Source organism: Prionailurus viverrinus, chromosome B4 (genome assembly GCF_022837055.1).
Source record: "Prionailurus viverrinus isolate Anna chromosome B4, UM_Priviv_1.0, whole genome shotgun sequence".
Lineage (NCBI taxonomy): Eukaryota > Metazoa > Chordata > Mammalia > Carnivora > Felidae > Prionailurus > Prionailurus viverrinus.
In genome coordinates this window covers 25906409-25918621 of record NC_062567.1, presented here as the reverse complement: position 1 = coordinate 25918621, position 12213 = coordinate 25906409, and the positions used below count along the sequence as shown (strand labels likewise).

The window sequence follows — 12213 nt, the reverse complement described above, 5'->3', positions numbered from 1 at the left end:
TGTCTAATAAACTGCATATATTTTAAATGTGTAACTTAATGAGTTTTGATGTATGTGTATATGTGTGTGTGTATATATATATGTATGTATATATATAACCTGTGAAACCATCACCACTATAAAGAACATGTTAATCTCCTCCCCCCCCCCCCCCCAAATTTTCTTGAGCTCAGGATAGTTCATTCCCTTGTTCTCTGGTCAATATTGATTTGTTTTCTGGGGCTTTAGATTCATTTCCATTTTCTAGAATTTTATGTAGACGGACCCATATAGTATGCAGTCTTTCTTGTCTGGATTTTTTTTCACTCAGCAAAATTATTGTGAGATCCAGTTTGTTGTGTGTATTAGTAGTTCGTTCCTTTTTGTTGCTAAGTGCTATCCCATTGTGTGGATATACCACAATTTATCCATTCACCATTTTTTTTTAATGTTTGTTTATTTTTGAGGGGACAGAGTGCGAGTGGGGGATGGGCAGAGAGAGAGAGGAAGTCACAGAATTTGAAGCAGGCTCCAGGCTCTGAGCTGTCAGCACAGAGCCGGATGCAGGGCTCGAACCCGCAAACTGCGAGATCATGACCTGTGCCAAAGTCCAGCTGACTGAGCCACCCAGGCGCCCCTATCCATTCACCTCTTGATGGACATTTGGATTGTTTCCAGTTTGGGGCTGTTACAAATAAAGCTGCTGTGAACATTTACACACAGGTCTTTGTGTGGACACCTGCTTTCATTTCTCTTGGGTAAATACCTAGCAGTAGAATCCCTGGGTCATATGGTAGATATATATTTAAATATTTAAGAACCTCTCAGACTATTTCCAAATTTTACCATTTTACAGGTCCACCAGCAGTGTTGAGTTCTGGTTGCTCCACATTCCAGAAAACAGTGGTATATGGTCAGTCTTTTAAATATTAGTCATTCTAATAAATGTGTAGTATTATTTCTTTGTGACTTTAATTTGCATTTCCCTAATAACCAAAGATGTTGGGCATCTTCTCATGGACTTATTTACCATCTGTAGATCCTCTTTGGATAAGTATATCTTCTACCTATTTTTTATTGGGTTGTCTTTTTTTTGTTTATTTATTTTGAGAGAGTTGGGGGACAGAGGGTGAGAATGAGTGTGTGTGGGAGGGACAGAGAGAGAGAGAGAGAGAGAGAGAGAGAGAGAGAGAATCCCAAGCAAGCTCCACACTGTCAGCGCAGAGCATGATGTGGGGCTCAAACCTGTGAACTGTGAGATTATGATCTGAGCTGAGATCAAGAGTTGGACACCCCAGGCACTCAGAGTTTTTATTGGGTTGTCTTATTGACTTGAATAGTTCTGTATATATTTAAATGTGAGTCCTTTCTTGGAGATAAGTTTGTATGTATGTTCATGAGGGATGTTAGGTCTTTAGTTTTTCTTACAGTGTCTTTGTCTGGTTTTGGTATGAGGATAATGTTGACCTGACAGAATGAATTGGGATGTTTTTTCTCTGTTGCAATTTTCTTCAAAAGGTTTGTGTAGAATTGGTATTATCTTCCTTATATTTTTGGTAAAATTCTCTAGTGAAGCCATCAGGGCTAGGACTTTGTGGGAAGATTTTTAAAGAGATGTCAATTTATTTAACAGATACAGGGCTTTTTAGGTTATCGAGCCTTGGCAATTTGTCTTTCAGGAAATTTGTCTGGTTCATCTAAGTTGTTGGATTTATTGGGTTAAAGTTGTTAAAGCTGTAGTTGTGTTCCCTGTCTGAATGCCTGATATTGGTAATTCATGGTTTTCCCCCTTGTGTTCTGGACCAATTTGACTAGAGGGTTATTAGTACTACTGATCTTTAAGAACCAGCTTCTGATTTCATCTAACACTTTTCTGTTTTCTCTCTCAGTGATTTCTGCTCTGATCTTTATCATGTGATATCTTCTGCCTACTTGCTGTTTAATTTGCTTGATGTTCATCTTGTAGTTTCTCAGAGGGGAAGTGTACATCATTGATTTGAGACTTTTTTCATTTCTAATATGGCCATTTAGTGCTATAAATTTTCTCTGAGCACTACTTTAGCTGCATCCCAAAAGTTTTGAGATGTCATGTTTTCATTTTTATTCAGTTTAGATTTCCTGTTTGATTTCTTCTTTGACTTCTGAGTTATTTAGAAGTGTGGTGTTTAGATTCCAACAACAAATTTGCAGCTAAGTTTTTGTTAATTTATAACTTAATTCATTTGTTAGAGAATATACTTAGTATGACTTTAGTCCTTTGAAATTTATTGAGATTTGTTTCATGGCCCAGGAACAATTTGTTTCAGGCTGCAGAAAATCTTTGTTTATAGGAAACTACTGAACTGGCTGCACTGTTTTTAGTATTTCCATTAGCACTGTGTGTCAGATTCAGTTGTTGGTAGACTTATCAGCATTTTGTATTGTCTTTAATTTTTGAAAATAACTTTATTGTGGTTGGTGTGTAGTAATAATCTTGTTTTGGTTTAATTTGCATGTTTGGATTTTCAATGTTTTGTAAAATAATTTAAATCTGAATAAAAATTAAGAATCATAGTGTGCTTTTTTTCAATCTGAGGGGTTGGTGGTAGTAATAATTCATCATTTGTATGCCACATAAGTGCTACTTTCAGTTTTCTAAAAGTTTGAATGTGTTTTTGCCTTTTAAAATTTACTTTGAAAGCGTATCTGTAAAAGCTATGTGAGGATTTTAGTGACTTTTGTGGTTTGGGGGTAGGCAGGTGTAAGGTGATTTAAATTGTATTCTGCAATGACTATTGTGGTAATATATACACAGTAGTATTTTATGTATGTACCACATTTTGTTTAGGATTTATCTGTCCACAGATATTTGGTTTTTCTTTCCATCTTTTGGCTATTGTGATTAGTGCTGCTGTTAACATGGGTGTACATATATGTTTACAAGTCCCTGCTTTTGGATATATACCCAGAAGTGGAATTGCTGGATGTTTTAAAAAACCACCATACTGTTTACCCCGGTGCTGCTACTGTTTTGCACTTCTACGAGCAGTGCAAAGAATTGCAATTTCTCCACATCCTCACCAGCATTTTTTATTTTGGGGTTTTTTTGGTTGTTGTGGTTTGATTTCCATTTCCCTAATGATTAGTGATGTTGAGCATCTTTCCATGTTCTTTTTTTTTTTTTTTTTTTTTTTTTTAAACATTTATTTTTGAGAGACAGAGACAGAGTGTTAGCCGGGGAGGGGCAGAGGGAGAGGGAGACAAAGAATCTGAAGTAGGCTCCAGGCTCAGAGCTGTCAGTGCAGGGCCTGATGTGGGCCTTGAAATCACAAACTGTGAGATCATGACCTGAGTTGAAGTTGGGAGCTTAACTGACTACGCCACCCAGGCGCCCCCATCTTTCCTTGTTATTGGCCACTTGTGTTCTCTTCTTTGGAAAAATATCTATTCAAGTCCTTTGCCAACAATGGCTCTTATCATGATGTTAATTTGGAGTAGGTTGGTATAATGTAAGCATTAAACAGAATAGTTTTTTCTTTTTTTTTTTAATTTTTTTTTTCAACATTTATTTATTTTTGGGACAGAGAAAGACAGAGCATGAACGGGGGAGGGGCAGAGAGAGAGGGAGACACAGAATCGGAAACAGGCTCCAGGCTCTGAGCCATCAGCCCAGAGCCTGACGCGGGGCTCGAACTCACGGACTGTGAGATCGTGACCTGGCTGAAGTCGGACGCTTAACCGACTGCGCCACCCAGGCGCCCCAGTTTTTTCTTTTTTGAAAAGTTACTGAGGTCTGACTAGAGCTTTGCAATGGCCAGATGTTAATAATCACTATTCTTGTATTTGCCTTTGTTTTGTAGATTGTATCTTTTTTTAAAGCACAGGATTTGGTAAACATTTGAAAGTAGTTGAATGTAAATAGTCATTTCAAAGATTTTAAGAGGGTAATGTGTATAGTTTTGGAGGAATATCTGAATGGGTTGGGGGAGAGGGTGGTTAATACCGAGGTAACCAATAGAATTGTGAAGTGAATGAAGTTTTTCTTCTAGAGTAAATTATTAGAGGATTAGAAATCCTATTAAACTTTATAAAGACCAAGGTTATGATTTTCTTTTTTTTAAGTTTATTTTGAGAGAAAGCGAGAGAGTGAGGGAGAGTGAACAAGGGAGGGGCAGAGAGAGGGAGAAAGAGAACCTGAAGCAGGCTCCGTGCTGTCAGCACAGAGCCCAACATGTGGCTGGATCTCACAAACCACGAGATCATGACCTGAGTAGAAAGTAAGAGTTGGACACTTAAACTGACTGAGCCACCCTGGTGCCCTGATATTATTAATATATGACAACTTGTGTAATAATATGGACTGAGATCATGAGCATGGATGCTTCCCCAAAGGAAAATAAAGGTGTTGTTACTATAAGGGGGGACAGGTTTGATGCCACCAAGGCAAGATCAAATTTATGTGACCTGTAAAAAAGGTTACTTTCTTTTTTTTTAATTAAAAATGGTTATTATAGAAATTTCTTAATAAGAAATTAAAATATGGGACTCAGGTGTTGAGGGTATAGAAGGAAGAATCCATTGTTTGGAGTGCATTCAGAAAGAAGTAATAAGAAAGCTGAAAAATACAGAAGCAGGATTGATTATTGTAGAAGGGTGGTTTTAAAGGTTAACATGGAGCCAGTATCCATATAGGTAGCTTATGAAATAGAATCTGAAGGAAAAGGAAGTTAACCTGTTGGCTCAAGAAAATTTTTTGATCCTTAGACTTTTTACTAGGTCTGAGTTTGTTTGTTTTTTTTAACCTTATAGGCTGTCTTCCTGGTGTGTGCAAATGGATCTGAAAGGATTAAATTCTAGTTTAATCCTTTTTGGTTTGAAAGGGCTTGATCAGGATGGTACTGAGTGTGTGAAATTTTTAATACAGTAGGCTCCTCACTTTCTGCTCTGTCATATATCAGCTGGATCAGTACTCTCCGCGTATGAGATTATTTTAGAATGATTTTGAACCCTACTGCCTCTTAAGTAATTGTAATTTATGTTTTGTTGAGAAAAACAGGCACTGTGATTCTCCATAAATGCAGTGTGTAAAAGTAAAGAATTACAGAAATGGGAGTTTTTATTTAAATTATTCAAATGTGGGGCAGCATAATGTAAGATTTTTTTTTATTTTTATTTTTGAGAGAGAGATGAGTGGGGGAGGGGCCGAGAGCTTTTATTTTTGAGAGAGAGATGAGTGGGGGAGGGGCAGAGAGAGAGGGAGACAGAGGATCTAAAGCAGGCTCTGTGCTGACAGCAGAGAGCCCAATGTGGGGCTCGAACTCAACGAACTGTGAGATCATGACCTGACATGAATTTGGACACTTAACCTACTGAGCCACCCAGGCCCCCCCTAAGATATTTTAATATGAATATGAAATGTGCGCCATATCACTTTGAATTATAGTTCAAGAAGACAGTAGTTTAATAATAAGCATTAAAAAAATGATAAGCATTTAAATCTAAGGACTAGATAGTACTTAAAAAAAAGTAAATATTGGGGCACCTGGGTGGCGCAGTCGGTTAAGCGTCCGACTTCAGCCAGGTCACGATCTCGCGGTCCGTGAGTTCGACCCCGCGTCAGGCTCTGGGCTGATGGCTCAGAGCCTGGAGCCTGTTTCCGATTCTGTGTCTCCCTCTCTCTCTGCCCCTCCCCCGTTCATGCTCTGTCTCTCTCTGTCCCAAAAATAAATAAATGTTGAAAAAAAATTAAAAAAAAAAAAGTAAATATAGTCCTTAAAATCCAGAGGGGGAAGGGTCACTATGGCACTACAAGGATCTTGGGGCTCATCTTGTATATTTTCTGCCCCAGTCCTTGAATCAGTCATCTCTCCAAAGAGCCTTGTTTCCTTTATTTGGAGAATGGTATTAGAAACCATATCTGGATGTTAGGTGTACTTGTTGCTGTTAGGTATCATTTTTACTGACAGCAAAATGTGTATACTAAGCAATATGTAGATACATATCTGTAGTATTTCTTTATAAAATCACCTTTATTTTTGTTATTGTCCTATTTATTTATTTTTATTATTTTAGTTTATTTATTCTCAAATTAGCTAACATAACAGTGTAGTCTTGGCTTCAGGAGTAGATTCCAGCGATTCATCACTTACATACAACACCCAGTGCTCATCCCAACTAGTGTCCTCCTTAATGCCCCTCACCCATTTTCTCCACCCCCATCAACCCTCAGTTTGTTCTCTGTGTTTAAGAGTCTCTTACGGTTTGCCTCCCTCTCTGTTTTTATCTTACTTTTCCTACCTGTCCTCTACGATCATCTGTTAAGTTTCACATATGAGTGAAATCATATGATATTGATTGATTTATTTTGCTTAGCATAATACCCTCCAGTTCCATCCACATTGTTGCAAATGGTAAGATTTCGTTCTTTTTTTTATCACCAAGTAGTATTCCATTGTATGTATAAACCGCATCTTCTTTATCCATTCATCAGTTGATGGACATTTGGGCTCTTTCCATAATTTGGCTATTGTTGATAGCACTGCTATAAACATTGGGGTTCATGAGCCCCATTGAATCAGCATTTTTGTATCCTTTGGATAAATTTCTAGCGTGGTTGCTGGGTTGTAGGTTAATACTATTTTTAATTTTGTGAGGAACCTCTACACTGTGTGGCTACACCAGTTTGCATTCCCACCAACAGTGCAAGAGGGTTCCCCTTTCTCCACATCCTTGCCAACATCTGTTGTTTCCTGAGTTGTTAATTTTAGCCATTTGATGGATGTGAGGTGGTATCTCAGTGTGGTTTTGATCTCTGTTTCCCTGATGATGAGTGATGTTGAGCATCTTTTCATGTGTCTGTTTGCCATCTGGATGTCTTCTTTGGAAAAGTGTCTATTCGTGTTTTCTGTCCATTACAGAATCACCTTTGTTATTTTATCTGTAGTAAGCTAAAAATGAGTTCGTATTGATGTTTCCAAGTTTAATCCATGGATAATTCTGGTCTTTTCCCCATGATTATAAATTTCCACTCCATCACTGAGAAACCTGGTTCCTATCATCCATATTCCATTTAATTAATTATTTCATTACAATACACAAATATGGCTGTATCAGAATTTTTGACTTGTACCCCCATGGGATGTGTTTTTTTGTCAAGCTAGAATACAGTATTTATGTTCAATTCCTTTGCCTATATTCTTACAAACTTCACTTATTTTCAAAATAAGTTAGATCAGCATCCTCTTCCCACCCTCCATCCATTCAGTGAGGTTGTTGCATGCATTTGTCATACTATTAGACTATCTTGTCTTAATCTGCTTTCCTGGGAAATCCTGGCATTCCCCCAACTGCCTAAACGAATTTTTTAAATTTGCATACATTAAAGTTCATTATTTGTGTTATAAAGATTAATGGCTTTTGACATGTACATTGTCTTACACCCACCATTACAGTATCATACAAAATAGTTTTATTGACCTAAAAGAATCCCCTGTGCTTTGCTTGTGGAACCCTCCGTCTCCTCCTCCCGTCCCTGGCAGTTACTGTCTGTATGGTTTTGACTTTCCCAGAACGTGATATAATTGAAGTCATTCAGTGTGTAGCATTTTCAGACTGGCCTCTTTCTCTTTGCCAAATATATTTAAGATTAGTTTGTATCTTTTCTTAGCTTGATACCTTATTTTTATCACTGAAGAATATTCCATTGTGTGGATGTCTCACACATAGTTGGTTTATCCTTTGTCCTATTGAAGGATTTCTTTGTTGCTTCTGGGTTTTGGCAGTGATACATAAAGCTGCTGTAAACATTTGCCTGCAGGACTTTTTGTGGACATAAGGTTTCAACTTATTTGGGTAAATACCTTGGAGTGTGATTGCTAGATCGTATGGCAAGACTATGTTTAGCTTTGTAAGAAACTGCTAAGCTGTCTTCAAAGTAGCTGAACCATTTTGCATTCCTACCAGCAGTGAATGAAAGTTCCTGTTGCTCTATATCTCACTAGTTCTTGTGTTGTCAGCTTTTTTTGGATTGTAGCTATTGTAAGAGGTGTGCTGTGGTGTCTTGTTTTAATTTGTAATTCCCTAATGGCATGATGAGCACTTTTTCATGTGCTTATTTGTCATTTGTCTGGTTTTTTTCATGATTTGTCTTTTCAGATTCTTTTTCCATTTAAAATGTTAGGTTCTTTTTATTGACTTTTAAGAATTCTTTGTATATTTTGGACACTAGTCCTTAATCAGGTATGTATTTTGAAAATATTTTCTCCTTGTGTGTGGTTTGTGTTTTCATTCTTTTAGCAGTGTCTGCCACAAAGGAATTCTTAATTTTAATAAACTCCTATTTTTTTTCTTTCATGGATTGTATATTTGGTGGTATAACTAAAACTCATTGTAAACCCCAATATCATATTTCTTCCCTTTTAAATTAGAGTATTTTCTCCATTCTTGTAACAATCCAAGAAGTTATTACGTCCACCCTTATTTCTGACTAAGACTTTATGGCACGAATCATTCTAAAATACCCTATGCAAATGTAATTTTTAGTAAAAAATGCTTGCTTCCTCAAATGCTTTGTTGTTTCCTCATTTTTGTTTCAGATTTAAATCTCAGTTTTTAAATTTCTTTTACTACTCTATGTTTGTGTTCTCTCCTGCTTTCCAGTTACCCAAATATTTCCTGTATCCTTCTTCTGTCCCTGTTTTTGCTATTTCTTCATGGCCAATGTAGTTGATAATATTAATCACTATATTTTTCTTCTCTTCTTTAGGCCTAAAGAAATGTCTTACATCCTACACGTTTTTATTATTAGAAAACAGGTGTCATGCATTGTGAAAAACTCTAAGTGCCTGATAAGTGGCCTATGATTTTTTGTTGTGCAAGTGTACAATTTAAAAAATTATTTGCTGGTATAATTCTTTATGCTAGAACTTAATGCTGGAATTGTTCTTAACTATTTTATTGTGCTCATTATGTTTAACTGATTTCTTCAGTAGAGGCCTGTTTACGAATTGTTTATTTTATTTATTTTTAATTTTTTAGGGGGATTATTCATTTTAAACAAGTACTTTTAAAACTATGTGGAGGGCTTCATGTCAAAAAAAGTGGCCTAAATTGTACTTTTTAAGTTGGTTAATATTTACTTACATTTTTTTTTTTAATTTTTTTTATTAAAATTTTTTTTTTTTCAACGTTTATTTATTTTTGGGACAGAGAGAGACAAAGCATGAACGGGGGAAGGGCAGAGAGAGAGGGAGACACAGAATCAGAAACAGGCTCCAGGCTCTGAGCCATCAGCCCAGAGCCCGACGCGGGGCTCGAACTCACGGACCGCGAGATCGTGACCTGGCTGAAGTCGGACGCTTAACCGACTGCGCCACCCAGGCGCCCCTTACTTACATTTTTAAATGTTTCTTTTTTTAAAAATTTTTTTAAATGTTTATTTGTTTCTGAGACAGAGAGACAGAGCATGAGTGGGGGAGGGGCAGAGAGAGAGGGAGACACAGAATCTGAAGCAGGCTCCAGGCTCTGAGCTGTCAGCACAGAGCCCGACGCAGGGCTTGAACTCACAAACCATAAGATCATGACCTGAGTGGAAGTAGGATGCTTAACCGACTGAGCCACTCAGGCCCCCCTGGTTTCTTTTTTTTTTTTTTTTTTTTTTAATGTTTGTTTCTTTTTGATAGAATGAGAGAGAGACAGAGCGTGTGCAGAGGAGGGGCAGAGAGAGGGAGACACTTTGAATCAGAAGTGGGCTCCAGGCTCTGAGCTGTCAGCACACAGCCTGACGTGGGACTCAAACTCACAAACCGCGAGATCATGACATGAGCCAAAGTCAGATGCTTAACCGACTGAGCCACCCAGGTGCTCCAAAGTTGGTTAATATTTATGCACGTGAGGCTATGCATTTTGTTGCTCATGGCATTACAATTGCTATACTCATTGTACATATATGTATTAGATTTAAATTGTAGACTCATCCCCCTAAAATTTTAGACTTGTTAATTATGGATGCATTTACTGTATTTCTCTTAAGATTGTGTTCATTTGTTTACTTTTTTGATATACCTAGTAAAGATACCATGCTGAGAGATGTAGTTGATTAAAACAGATGTCCTGGGGGAGGAAGATAACATGTGCTGAGCTGTGTAATTTGCCGTGGGAAAGAAAATGAGGGGGAAAAAAAGGCAGACAGAAAGGAGGAGGCTATTAGATTTTAAAATAGCATGGTAGAAAGTTCTGAAGCTGACGTGGAAGAAAAGAAGTAAAAGATGTAAGGAGTTGTGTATATCTGTTCTTGTTGAAACATGAGTTAGAAAACTGGTAAGAGTCATGGAAAGCCTACATGGGTGGTGTTGAAACTGCCGAGTAAAGCAGTGGTTGGTACTGGGTCAGTAGATACGCAAAACCTTTATATATATTGGTGGTTGGGTACTTAGTTTTAAGGTGTGTGTGTGATGAGTGTGGATGGGGGAGTGTGGTGATGAGTACAGAATGTATTTCAGTTCGAGGAGAGCTGTGCTCAGAGCATTATAGTTGGGTGAGTAAGATTCTAATCAAAATACTTGAGAGGGTAAAATAGCAGGATAAGCAGTGCTTAACCTATCTAAAGAGAAGAGTCCACAAGTTTGGAGAGTAGAGAAAAAGATAAATGTTTGTTTTAATATAGCTTATGTTTTTAAATAAAATTAGGCAATATAATATACTTGCAGATAATTTTCACTTAGATCTCAGTTTTTAGAGCTACCCCATAATTATTTTAATTTTCTTTGAATCCATAACTTAAAATAAGGCTTCCCTCTTTTTTATTTTATGTAACTTTTCCTAGACCTTGGGTTGTGATACATAATTCCTGCTATGTGACTTTCTAGAAGTTTATAATTTTAATAGTCTCTCTTAGGGGCTTCCCAGTTTCATTCCCCACCTCACCACCCCAGTATTATAACTAGAAAACTATGTCAGCTCCATTTCCCCTATTCTTATCCCATGTGTCTACTCCTGTTCATGTTGTCTGCCTTGATATCCAATTTCTTTTTCTATGTAGAAGTCTTTTGGCGACTTCTCCATCTTCTTTGTCCTCCCAGTCTCATTTTTTTTTTAAACTTTAGATTGCATGTCTCATGTTGAACATAGTGAACTGACTACTTCATCTTTCTCTCTAACTTCTCCTTCATATTTATCTTTGTAGTCACAGGGCAGGGTGTAGTCATAAAGCCTGGCAGTGAAAGGGACTGAGCATGGATTGGCTTTTAACCTATTGTTGGTCCCCACTGCCCAGCCTCTCTCCTACTAGCATGACATACAGTTTTCTTGTTATTCTTCATACTTTCCTTTTCTTCATTGCTGTGGATAAATACCTGACTGCTTATGGTATGTATGAGCTTAGAGGTGTTGCTTAAGTTACTTTATTACTTCCTGGAAAGCAAAAGAAAAAAAAAATCACCTGAGGAGAAGTATTTCAGTGTGGAATTTTAAAAAGTTGTAGTGAAAAACTTTTATGTAGGTAAAAGGATTAAAGCACATACTGACTAATGTCCTGGTAACGCATGAAAGTAAAGGCTGAACATTTGGAAGGTTAGACTTTCTATTTACCGCTATTGGAAAGACCATGCAGATCTGGTGGGGCTCGGGTGGGATAGAGATAGGAAGTAGATTTTGCATGTTGTAAGTTTTAGGTACCTACTAAAATACCAAGTGGATTTTGTTGTTGTGGTCCAAAAATCTCTTTTGATCTAGAAGACTCTTCCTCCCTTATTCATTTTTCCATGAAATTGTGTTTCTTGAAGAGTTCAGGTCTGTTATCTAATAGAATGTCTTATACTTTGGAATTAATTGTTTCTTAACAAGATTTAACATGTTTTTGACAAGAATACAACTTAGGCAACATTGTGTACATCACATTAGGAGGCATATATCATCAAGGTTGTCCCACTGTTGGTGTTACTGCATTTGATCACTTGGTTAAGCTCATGACTGCCAGATTTCTCTGTTGTAAAGGTGTATTCGTCTATTTATAATTAGTAAGTAATCTGTGGGGAAACATGTTAGGACTCCCAATAGCTTGGAGTGTTTGTTGTCATTCTCTTTATCCATTCAGTACAATAAACTTGAAAAACAGTTCTGTCATTTTAACAATTTTACAAAGGTTGCTTTCATATTATTAAAAATTTTAAAAGATATTTGTTAGAATAAAAAATAAGGGGCAGAAATGAAATTAAACCATGTGAAAGTGAAGTAGGAGGGGCAGTGGTGAAGCATACC

At 37.1% G+C, this 12213-nt stretch overlaps 1 protein-coding gene across 3 annotated transcripts in view; it reads left to right on the top strand.

Annotated features, from left to right (window-relative positions):
* ARHGAP12 (Rho GTPase activating protein 12) overlaps positions 1-12213 on the top strand; it is a 122080-nt gene that overhangs the window by 5747 nt on the left and 104120 nt on the right. The window lies entirely within an intron of this gene.